The sequence below is a fragment of the Dermacentor silvarum genome, chromosome 6 (assembly GCF_013339745.2).
Source record: "Dermacentor silvarum isolate Dsil-2018 chromosome 6, BIME_Dsil_1.4, whole genome shotgun sequence".
Lineage (NCBI taxonomy): Eukaryota > Metazoa > Arthropoda > Arachnida > Ixodida > Ixodidae > Dermacentor > Dermacentor silvarum.
This window is the reverse complement of record NC_051159.1, coordinates 180,154,472-180,165,153: the sequence shown is the minus strand read 5'-3', so window position 1 is coordinate 180,165,153 and position 10,682 is coordinate 180,154,472. Positions and strand designations below refer to the sequence as shown.

The 10,682-nt window shown below is 48.6% G+C and overlaps 1 pseudogene; it reads left to right on the top strand.

Moving 5' to 3' along the window:
• LOC119457087 (CUGBP Elav-like family member 4) overlaps nt 1-10,682 on the top strand; it is a 41,741-nt pseudogene that overhangs the window by 5,492 nt on the left and 25,567 nt on the right.

Here is a 10,682-nt window from a genome sequence, read left to right as displayed (position 1 = left end):
CTCCTCGCGATCCTCAAAAAGTGGAACCGTCAACGCACATTTTGCTCAGGCTAATCACGCACATTTTACTCACCGCCGAAAAAAAACAATTGAGGTGCTCCCTGTCGACGGCATTCTTTCTGCGCGTGGTTGTTTTTGTTTCCTAGGGCGTGCGCCGTTAGTTCGGGGAGAAATGTCGCAAGCCAGGCCAAAAGATCTGACTGCCGGCTCCTCCCCGCTCACGGCATTGGCAGGGCAGGTCGGTGTCTCGGCACGAAGGGGCAAGAGGCGACCGTGCCTAGCGTGCGCTCGCGACTGCCTTCTTAACGAGATGCCCCCGTATATAATATATATAATATATATATATATATATATATATATATATATATATATATATATAGATATATATATAATTATATGGAAGGACTCCTTGGGCTCGAAGCCGCCCACGGGCTAAATCCTGGCCTGACGCGCGCACAAAGGAGCGACCCGCGCTCTTTCATTGACGCCGACGACGCCTCGCGCCACTGGAAGAAAATGGGGGCTGCACTCGGCCACCGACAATGGCCGCGAAAAGCCCGGCGAAAGCACCGAGCTCTTCAACCAGGGTGCGTTGGGTACGGGCGCGTGAGCCCGCACTCACTGGCGACGCAGGAAGAGCGCCCCCGCGAGGTTGCGCATGCCCCGCGCGAAGCTCTGTCAAAGGGCCTGCGATGCCAGCGTCACTTACAGGTAAAGCGAGCGAGCGCATATGGGCTGCTCGCTCGTCTGGGGTTTTTTGTTTGTCGAGTGCCAGCGCTAACGACTTGCCCACTTCTAGCACGACCAGCACAGGGCGTATACGGAACATCATCTCCGCAGGAAGCTTCTTCCGGCAGAACAAAACCGGCCTATCGGAAAGCATGCCGTCAGCACGACGGCACAGCCTGCGCGAGCCAGTTCTTGCAATACCGGGCGCTTTATTGCCGACGTTCACGGAGCACAGAGGTTGCGTTCTCCAGAGACATGTCCCGCGACTCGCTCTCTCTAAGCTGATTTTTAATGCTACTAAATGCGAGGCATTTTTTGGCTGGAACCTTGCAGTAGGTAGGTAGATTCTTGTCTCGTTTCCTCTGGGACCTCTTCAGTTAAAAATCACGTCCTGGTGGAATCGAAGCCAGGGTCCCTTAGCGCAGTAGCCCGATTCTCAGCCCATTAGGCCGCAGTCGAATTATTTTAACGCAACAGCGTTAAGGGTCCCGTGTCGCAGAAAATCCGGCGTCGGCGTCTGGCGGAAATAATCATGCCGAACCACATCATCCCGAACCACCCCGACCACGGCCCTCCGTGTGTGAGTTAGTGAACAAAAGGTGAATTTCTCAAAGTAAATCTGTCAAAAATATCGTAAAGTACGGCTTAACCACAACCTACAGACGTGATAGCGTCGGATTATAATTTGAATATACGAGAAAAAAGGCCTGATAAGCAGCCAGAGATCTTTGAATGCTATCGCGTTCCACGCTGAAAGGCAAAGCTTAAGCTTCCTCCAATTCTGATGGTGTTTCATGTACTTTGGTTCTAGGCAACATTGAGGGAATGTTGAAACCTAGCCTTTCTCAATTTTGATCGGGCCCCATGTCGCAGAAAATACGGTGTCGGTGTCGGCGTCAACGGCGTCCAATAACGCTATCGCGCTCCACTTTTAAAGGCGAAGCTTAAGCGTACTCCAAGTTTTCATGGCACGATAGAAGTACAACATTATAACTCTCCTTTTTTCGTGCAAACTAGTGCTTTGAGGCGGTTGGCGTCACGTCGCATAGCAGCAATCCGTTTATAACAGCTGGTGCGTGCCACTTTATCCCCGTTCTTGTCTCGTGTTTGCTACAATAAAGAAGTTATAAAAAGCTCGCTGGACAATCTTCGGAGAGGTTTGCGTTACCTTGCCCTTGTGCTGCATGCAAGTAGCTCAGGACGTACCGAGGGAACGACTGTCCGCTTCGCTTGTGTAACCGTGGCGCGCGTCATCCGAGCCCCTTCGACCGTCTTTTCTCATTTGCATACTATTGCCTGAGTTCTCTACACGCTTCTGATCCGTGTTGAACGACGTATCGGGCCATGGAGGCGCGATATATTTCTCCGTTATAGTTATAAGTGAACTTGCGCAGTTTTTTTTTCTTTTTTTTTTTCAGTGGAGCCGCGTTTTACAAGCACCTTTTTAATTAAAAGTATATTGAACGTGCACCAGACCTGTATTGTATTATGTGGGATATATTGCGCTGGAAGCTGTTTTCTGCATTGCCCCTGAAATCTCCTTTATTTGTGGAATTCACTCTAAGTTGTTAGCGACGATCCTCTTTCTCAAGAGTTCGGGTGTGTCTTCTTCCGTTACAGGGTGCGTCGTCTAGTCTAGTGTGAATTTGCCGACACCGAGAAAGAGCGGCAGCTTCGGCGAATGCAGCAGATGGCGGCAACATGGGCCTCCTCAACCCTTTCATCTTCAACCAGTTTGGCGCGTACGGGGCCTACGCACAGGTACTCTTCTGTGCCTGCAAGCGGACGCGCAATTTTTCACGCTCGCCTCCGAGCGGAGGCATAGCCTTCGTCAAAGAAACGAATACTCTGCGCACACGACACTCGGTGAATTCTAGTCCGCATCTCTATGGAGAGGGATGACCCCTTGTTCAAACTTTTGAACCTTTGGTGAACTTCTCAAAAGCTCTCCAGCGCCATGATTCTACGAGCACGCCACGACGTGGACAGCATTTACGCAACCAAATAATCGTTTCTTTTGAGAGAGGCTAATATATAACCTAGTAATCCCGACAAAATTCAGCAGCATGTGCAGTGTTTCTCAGTATATGTAGCAGTACGAAGTGACGGGGACGCCACATGATCTTGCCAGTGCAGTGTCATGTTCGAGTGTTTTCAGTAATACTAATTTAAAGAAAGTGTGTTGTAACTAGGTAGGTGGCAAGTACAATACGGTCAAGTGTGAATGTTCCCTTCACCTCACCCAACACTAAATAAAGCACAACAATTAACGCTTAGATTGCTGCAAACGCACAGTTACCCCAACCCCTATATATGCAGCAAATACCTCCCAGATATAAGGCCAGAATGTCCTAAATGCCAAAATCCTAAGTGCGACTTAGATAACATGCTGTGGCAGTGTCCCGCGCTAAACGCTTGCTTCGGGTCTCCTGCCACCGAGGACGACTGGATCAACCACCTCAGGAGCCCCGACAGGGCCCTTCACACCAAGCAGTCCAGAAGGCCCAACAGGTGGCTGGCGAGCTCCGACTCCCACCCAGTCCCCACATGGTGGAGCCACCGGGTCGGCCCCGTAAGGGGTGCCCAGGCCCCTTCAGGACCATTATTAAAGTTAATTCTCTCTCTCTCTCTCTGCCGTGAATCAGTAGTTTTCCAGGACAATCAGTAAAAGTGTCAAACTTGCTGGCGACGCCACGTTAGATTATGCCACCTTGTTCTAAAGACGTCTATATTCCGGCAACGTATGGCCAACAATATAAATTAGAAGATATCTCATTTTAAACATTCACAAATAAACTAAACTTCATCCTTTCAGTGTCAAGGCTTTTCCTACACATAAGAGCCTCGTGTATTAAAAAATTGCGGTTCCTCCATAATTTCATGTGATTGCACGCCAAGTGTGGTGCGACAAACTTAAGACGGGAGGTTTGGCGAAAGCGTCCAAGCATTTTGCGGAAATACTTGAATAAGTGGCGTTCAATTAGCCGACTTTAATTACCTATTTGAGCAATTTTCTGCAAGTGCCACGGTTCACGAAGTTGTCTGTCACGTGTACTGATAATTCCGTAAGTAGGAGCTATCACCTTGCTGGATATCGCGATTGACCAGCGCACGGGCGCAGCCCACCTCGAACTGATCAACTGAAAGATCAGTAATTGTTGAACTGGTCCGTGTGGTTCATTTACCATCGCTACTGTGGCGTGCTCGCGAGCTAGCCCGTCGAGCCGCCTAAATTTAATTATTATTAATTTAATTAGCTTAATTAAAGAAACATCTTTCTCTCTCGCCGTCTCTATCCATTGATCACCGACCTTCTCGCGGTAATTTACTCGTTAATGCGGGCGCTACTCAGCCTTTCAAATGAACGCACTCTTGTGAAGTTGGCTTGCGGCTGTATTCATCGAATGAAGACGAAGAAAAAGAAAACGCAGGGAGTTTAACCAAGGCCGTGTCTGATTGACTGCTTGCCACTTGTGGAAGCGGTATTATTATTATTATTATTATTATTATTATTATTATTATTATTATTATTATTATTATTATTATTATTATTATTATTATATTATTATTATTATTATTATTATTATTATTATTATTATTGGTTTGTACACATATACTAAGGAAATTTGGAAGGAGCGAGCAGACAACGGGCCACCGAGAGGGGCACAACGCCTGCCTACTCTTTCAGGAGGAGGGAATAGAGGAAATGAAAATAGGAGGAAACAGATAGAAACAATAAAGGGCATTCAGTGTGAAACACACTCGCAACGAAGTGTTCGCTGACCGTCACAAGCGGTTACAATCCAGTCGCCTTCACAAAGCGCATTATTGATTGAGTACCAACGAAGACCGTTGCAGTTATGACAGCGATCGGCTACTGCGAGAGAGAGAGAGAGAGAGAGAGGACGTTCTTGAACAGTTGGCTTCTGATTACGTACATTAGACAGACTCGGACGTCACCTTCGTAAAGTTCTTTTAGATCGCCGTTCTGCTTAGGGAATTGCTCTAAAAAGTTTTTAAAGCAAAGACTGAAATTGAGCGAAAGATCAGGTGGCCATTGAGTTGTGTGTTTCATACTCGGGCATACCTGCTCGTTCTTGTGACACCGAATGCTTTACGAGTGCCAAGGTACCGAAGCTCAGGGGATGTGTAGTGCGGAGCCGTCATCGATGCAAGACGGCTTCTCATTGTGCGACAGTAATGCCCATGCTGCAAGTTTTACAAGCAGAGATCCTATAGTTGGCGCTTCTTATTTTTATTATCATTCATAGGAGTTGACCAAAATCAAATTTCACGGAGGCTCCGGTTCAGGTGATATGCAGAGAATAAGAATCGGAGAACGGGAGCCTCCCAAGCCCGGGACGTTGGCTTTTTCGAATACAGCAGCGTTTTGATATATACCCATATATTTTAGATTGTCTGATTGCTTTAGCCCTTTTTTCCATTCATTTATTTTCACTCAAACACCTTAGCACCTCGCTCAGATGACCGTCCTTCTGCGCTAAGAATCTTGTAACGCGTAGAATGCGCTCACGTGTTCTGGGCGGGTGGAAAACAAGGCGGCGCCTCTTTTTTCACAGGAGCAACTGCCAGCGACAACCGGGGAGCAGGCACAGTACCTGCCCCACGTCGGACGAGCCCTGTATCACACGGCAACGGTATGCATCGCCCTCTATGCAGCATATGCCTATAAACCTTCTGGAACGAGGCGATAAAATATCGCCAAGATGCTATCCTAACAAAGGAGCGCCTCGGTTCTTGTGACTGGCGCCAGCTAAGTTAAAGGTTATCTGCTTATAAAGTTTACCTGTGCGTTGTGAGAGACCGGCTGCGCCGGTTGTTTCCCGCTTATTATGGAAGAAAAACAGATGCTTCATTTGGAAATCCGGTGGCATATCTGGCTACCTTAAACAAAATTTTACTCCTGAACTTGATCCTTCCCAGTTTTGGCCTAATATGCGGCCACTCGCAGTTCGGCAGCGATTCACTAGCACTGAATTTGCGAAATAGAAGGAGCGTGTGCATTGCAGTAACTGCTTGTGTGACTGATAATTCGTGTACTGTGAGGTGCGGGCCGCAGAAATTTTGCTGTGGTGAAAGCCACTCTGTGCACTTAATCCACATTTAATTCCCGTGCGTATACACCCAAGAGTTTAGATCTCGAAAGATGTGCGTACCAGCGTCCACTTTAAGCCGTGCACCCATAATGCATTCACAGATCGGTGTACGGCGACAAATAGAGTTCTGGGTTTAAAGTTGGACATCCATCAGAATGCTCGGAGTGATCAATGACAGGCACCATTCGGGCTCTTTTATGTTTGGCAAAGTGCGTACATTCACCCGTCTTATATCACGTCCGCTGGTTACGCTCATACATACAAGCTTGATTTATAGGTGATTTTAAATGGAGTCGCTGAGTGCCACCATTACTGGCGGTTTTCATGACACAGATTTCCAGATATAGTGCCGAGCTCGCGACTTTGTGGCCGCAAAGTATGCGACTATACTATGGCATGCACTGCTTCACATGGAGCTGCTCGAGCGCGCTAGCTCGGTGCCATCGCACGCAACATCGTTATGATATTGAGAACGCTGTGTTTATGTTCTCTGTCGACGCCTTATAAACCTAACGAAGTTTTGCTCAACTCATTGTTAGTGTCAAGAGCGTTCGAATAATCATTAATCGTTACTTTCTTGATATAAGCATGAACAGAACGAGTGCCGCAGGCACAGGGAGACTTCAACGGTTATTCTTGCAAGCAGCGGTTATTTCAGATTTTTTTTTTCTTAACCGACTACGCTTGCAACGTGTGCTTCTTTTGATAATTCTGCACAGTTCATTGTTGGCTCCATTTTTAGCCACAGACGACCAGAGGTGGCTGCTTGTGTGGAGATAATTTTACATTTGCTCCAACTTAAGTGATCCGTTGAAGTGTAACTGAAACTATCAGTACATATTGAAAGGTAGTCCGACTATACATTGTTTTAAATGGTTAGTCCGCCGAGCACATAAAGAGAAACGCACAAGAGAACGGTGCACCTGTTGTGTGTGTTACTGCATTTGTCAGAATGCGCTCTCATCATGCCCGTCGTTCACGATCCATCTGTCAGCGTCATCCGCGTCCCTTATAGCCAAAGTGTGTTGCGAAGGTTCCGCGTGTGTAGTTGTGAGCGGGGGCGTCGCCCTAAATACCCCCGAGCTGATGAATGTGGCACGCGGTGCCAGCTGATGCAGCAGCAAGCGGCGCTGATGGCGGCCGCCCAGGGAGGATACATGAACCCCATGGCGGCGCTGGCCGCCGCACAGATCCCCACCATGGTCGCCATGCCCAACGGACTGGCCAGCCCCGCGCTCACGCCTACCTCCGGTGAGTGGACCTTACACTCTATTCCCAAGTCGCGTCTACGCCATAAGCTACAAAATCGCATTCCTTTGTTGTGTTGTTGTTGTTGTTGTTGTTGTTGTTGTTGTTGTTGTTGTTGTTGTTGTTGTGTGTTGTTGTTGTTGTTGTTGTTGTTGTGTTGTTGTTGTTGTTGTTGTTGTTGTTGTTGTTGTTGTTGTTGTCGCTTTTCTGTTATTATTATTTTTGTTCGCGTTAATAAATGAAACAGTTGCAACCTTTGATATTCTCTAGGTTTCGACGAAAGTTCGTGTTGTCACTTGTCATTATGAAGAATTTATTGCGGTCAAGACGAGGTGCAAAAGGAAGTACGCTTTCGGAGCATTTACGGGTTCTTTGGTCACAATCGTGAGAGAAAACATTTTATGCCAAGCTGTGACGTAAGGAGCATGAGAAATCAACATTCAAGCTGCCCCTATGTCCTTCTGCACGCGGTTACTGTGTGCATTCTACATCGACGAAACCGGAAAATTGATGCGACGAATCAAGGAGCACCAAAGAGGCGTAAAGCTCTTTTTTTTTTTTTTCTTTGAATCAGGATTCTTTTCATTTCTGAACCAAAATAGGACATCGCGGAAGCGACGGCTGCTGAGTGCTGTAGGAACAGTGAATGTAGCCCCATATAGGTTTGCAGTCATATGCCACTGAAACGTGGATCACCCATAAAGAAGAGTACATTTCGCGACTTTCGACAAGAGACGCGTAGACGCGCTCACTACACTTCATACCTTACAACATGTTTTCAGCTGACGTTCGTCTGCACAGTGACCATGAAAGCGGTGAATAATCCGAAACGTCCTTTCTTTTACTCCTTGACTTGGTCAGAAGGCCGCAATGATTTCTTCCATTGACACCTTTGCGTACTGCAGATACATCACACAATGCTTATTTTTTCTGTGCAAACCAGGCAAGTAAAGGTGCCTAGTGCTTTATTGAACGACGGGCAGTGAAAGAGGTTTTGCTGGCACGAAAAGAAAGTGATCGGGCTATGAAGAGTTAGTCAGCCAACATAAAAGAAGATTTATGCACACGTTTCCTGATGAAGGAATGGGTGACGGATGGGGCGAAGTAAAAAAAAAAACGGCAGCGACCCCGAAAACAAATGGTAGAGGGCTGTTGTATGAAGGAGTTAATGTGGTTGCCAAAGTACACGGTGCAAGCCTTTCACCATGTGCTACCATGTCGACACAATCTGACTACGCGGAGGCAGTCGCTGCGAGTGCTATTTCAGCTTCAAAGCCCCGAGGCACTGTGATATGTGTACCGTGTTCTTACTTCCAAAAACAATGCTATATTTATTCGCCAGCCTTGAACGACGGGTTCGCCTCAGTATAGTAGGGCTTGCTGCCTCACATTCATGTCGATGTTGAATTTGGCACGTCTATGTTGCAAACTTGATTCGACAGTTTCAAACATACTTGATATGGTGATTTTAACGGCGGAGGAGTTGGTGGTGGATTTGTGCCACCGTATATGTACATGTATTTCTCACGCAATATGAAACACATAAGTTTGCTCGTACGAAAGGGTTATTGTCGCTGGTAAAAGAGGAAAGCGAACCCTATTGGTTAGAATAACCGCGCTTTCTGAAGATGCGCTCGAATAAATCGACGTTGGCAGCGCAATATTTGCGTAAATCTTGTTGCAAGCAGTTATGTGCAGCATACCGCATATGGTACCAATGGCTGTCGGCGGGCGGAGTGAGTCGTGGGCACGTTGCTCCTTGCGAAGCTGTTGTCCAGTCTTATCAGCGCCCCGTAGACTGTCCGCTGCGCTGCACAAAAGCATCCTTGACTTAAGCTCGAAGTAAACGCTATTCAATCCAGTCGGAATGCATTCAGCCGGCCGTCTCTCAGCAGTTATACCGCCGGAGCAGTTCAAGTGCTCGATAACTGGATCTCCGTCGTGGGCGCGACTGCTTCTGGTGAGCCCTTCCAAAGGAAGCCTTCGCCAGCTGAGTCCACTGTTGTGCTCTGTGAACGCGCCGTCCCTGAAGACGGCCGCTGGCAGCTGTCGCACTGGACCGGCTGGCAACCCTGCATGGTGCTTTGATGCAGGTTCTGCTCGCATTTTGAGCAGGCTGTGCGATTCAATTCAAGAACTTTGAGAACCTGTGTCGCAAGCTGCGCCCCAGTTCTATAGAGCGCACTCTAAAGCGAAGCCTGGCAGGGGCGGAGTAAGGACCGCGCAACATCAGTGTTCGCAGCACGGTAGTGCGAGGCTGCACTACTCTATTTCCTTGACCTAAGATTCACTGCTTCCGTGCAGCGAGAGAGCAAACCTACACCACTAAATGAATGCAATAAAACAACGTTGGAGCGACTAGTAACACCCGATGCAAACTTGAAATTTGCGCAGGCAACATTGACGTTCTCTAGTTGGCAATGTCGACCGTAACGACCTCTGTAAGACTACGTATCGGTGGATAATTATTATTTCATAATGACAACTGACGGAACTTCGGCGCCGTCTCACTCATGCTTCTACTCTTGTTACGTTCCTGCTACATGTGCAGACTTTGAATTTCCAGAGTCCCCTTGCATCTTACTCATACCGTTCAATCACGCCCTCTGGCCTGTGCACTATATCCTTCAGACAAGTGTGTACAACGTACAAAGCATTATGTTGATAGAATTTACGTGCCGCAAAGGCACCGACGTTAACGTATAATAGAGCCGTAGGCGCGTGGTGTGAGGCCTATCCCTATCGCTCTTCCTGAGCGCGGTTTCGAAAGTTGCAGCAGTCAGTTCCTGTTTTCCCCTTCGAGCGCGTTATTTCCTTTTTTTTCTCCCTGAATCAGTGCTTCGCCACTTCGCTCGTACCAGCAGGCGCGTTCTCTCCAAGCGCTGTGCATCAAACTCCCTTTGGGGATAGCTTTGCACTTCGTCGAACGACTCTTCCCTTCACCCACTGCCCCTATGCGTATCGCCGAAGCCATTCGCCTCGCGATCACGGGAAAAAGAGCAGACACACCGCCGAGCGAGCGATTTCTTGCGCTCTTGCTGCCGGCGTTAACGACATCGCCACATGTTCCTCACTCGAATCTCTCCGCCTGTACGGCCATGTATGTACGGCACTTGCGCTCCAGTCTGCAAACCCAATGCGTGTGGTGAGCGCCGGCTTCGCTATCTCTCTCTCTCTTGCTCCATATTTCCTTTCGTGTCTTGTGTGCGCGGCCGCGCGAATGGTAGCACGAACAGCAAAGGCGCGAGCGGCGTTTGCGGCCGCATGCCAGAGAGCGGAGCGGCGTACAGACAGCGGAACGCCCGCTACAGGCGCGCACGCACCCGCCAAGTGCCCGACGTGTGTCTAGCCTGAAACAGGGGCTCGTTACTCATTCCGCGCGGCGGCGGATTGCCTCCCGCGTGGCGGTGGGGAAGGGACGAGCTTTGACGGGCACTCCCACCGCTGTAGATACCTGCGACGCGCGCCGGTCCGTCGCTGATTTCTCTGGCGCACCGCTTCGTTTGGTCGCTCGCGTCGTGGTTCTCCCGCCGTGGCTGACGGAGCGAAGAGGCGGGAAAATGGCTGCCATGATTGGCCCCGCCGCTT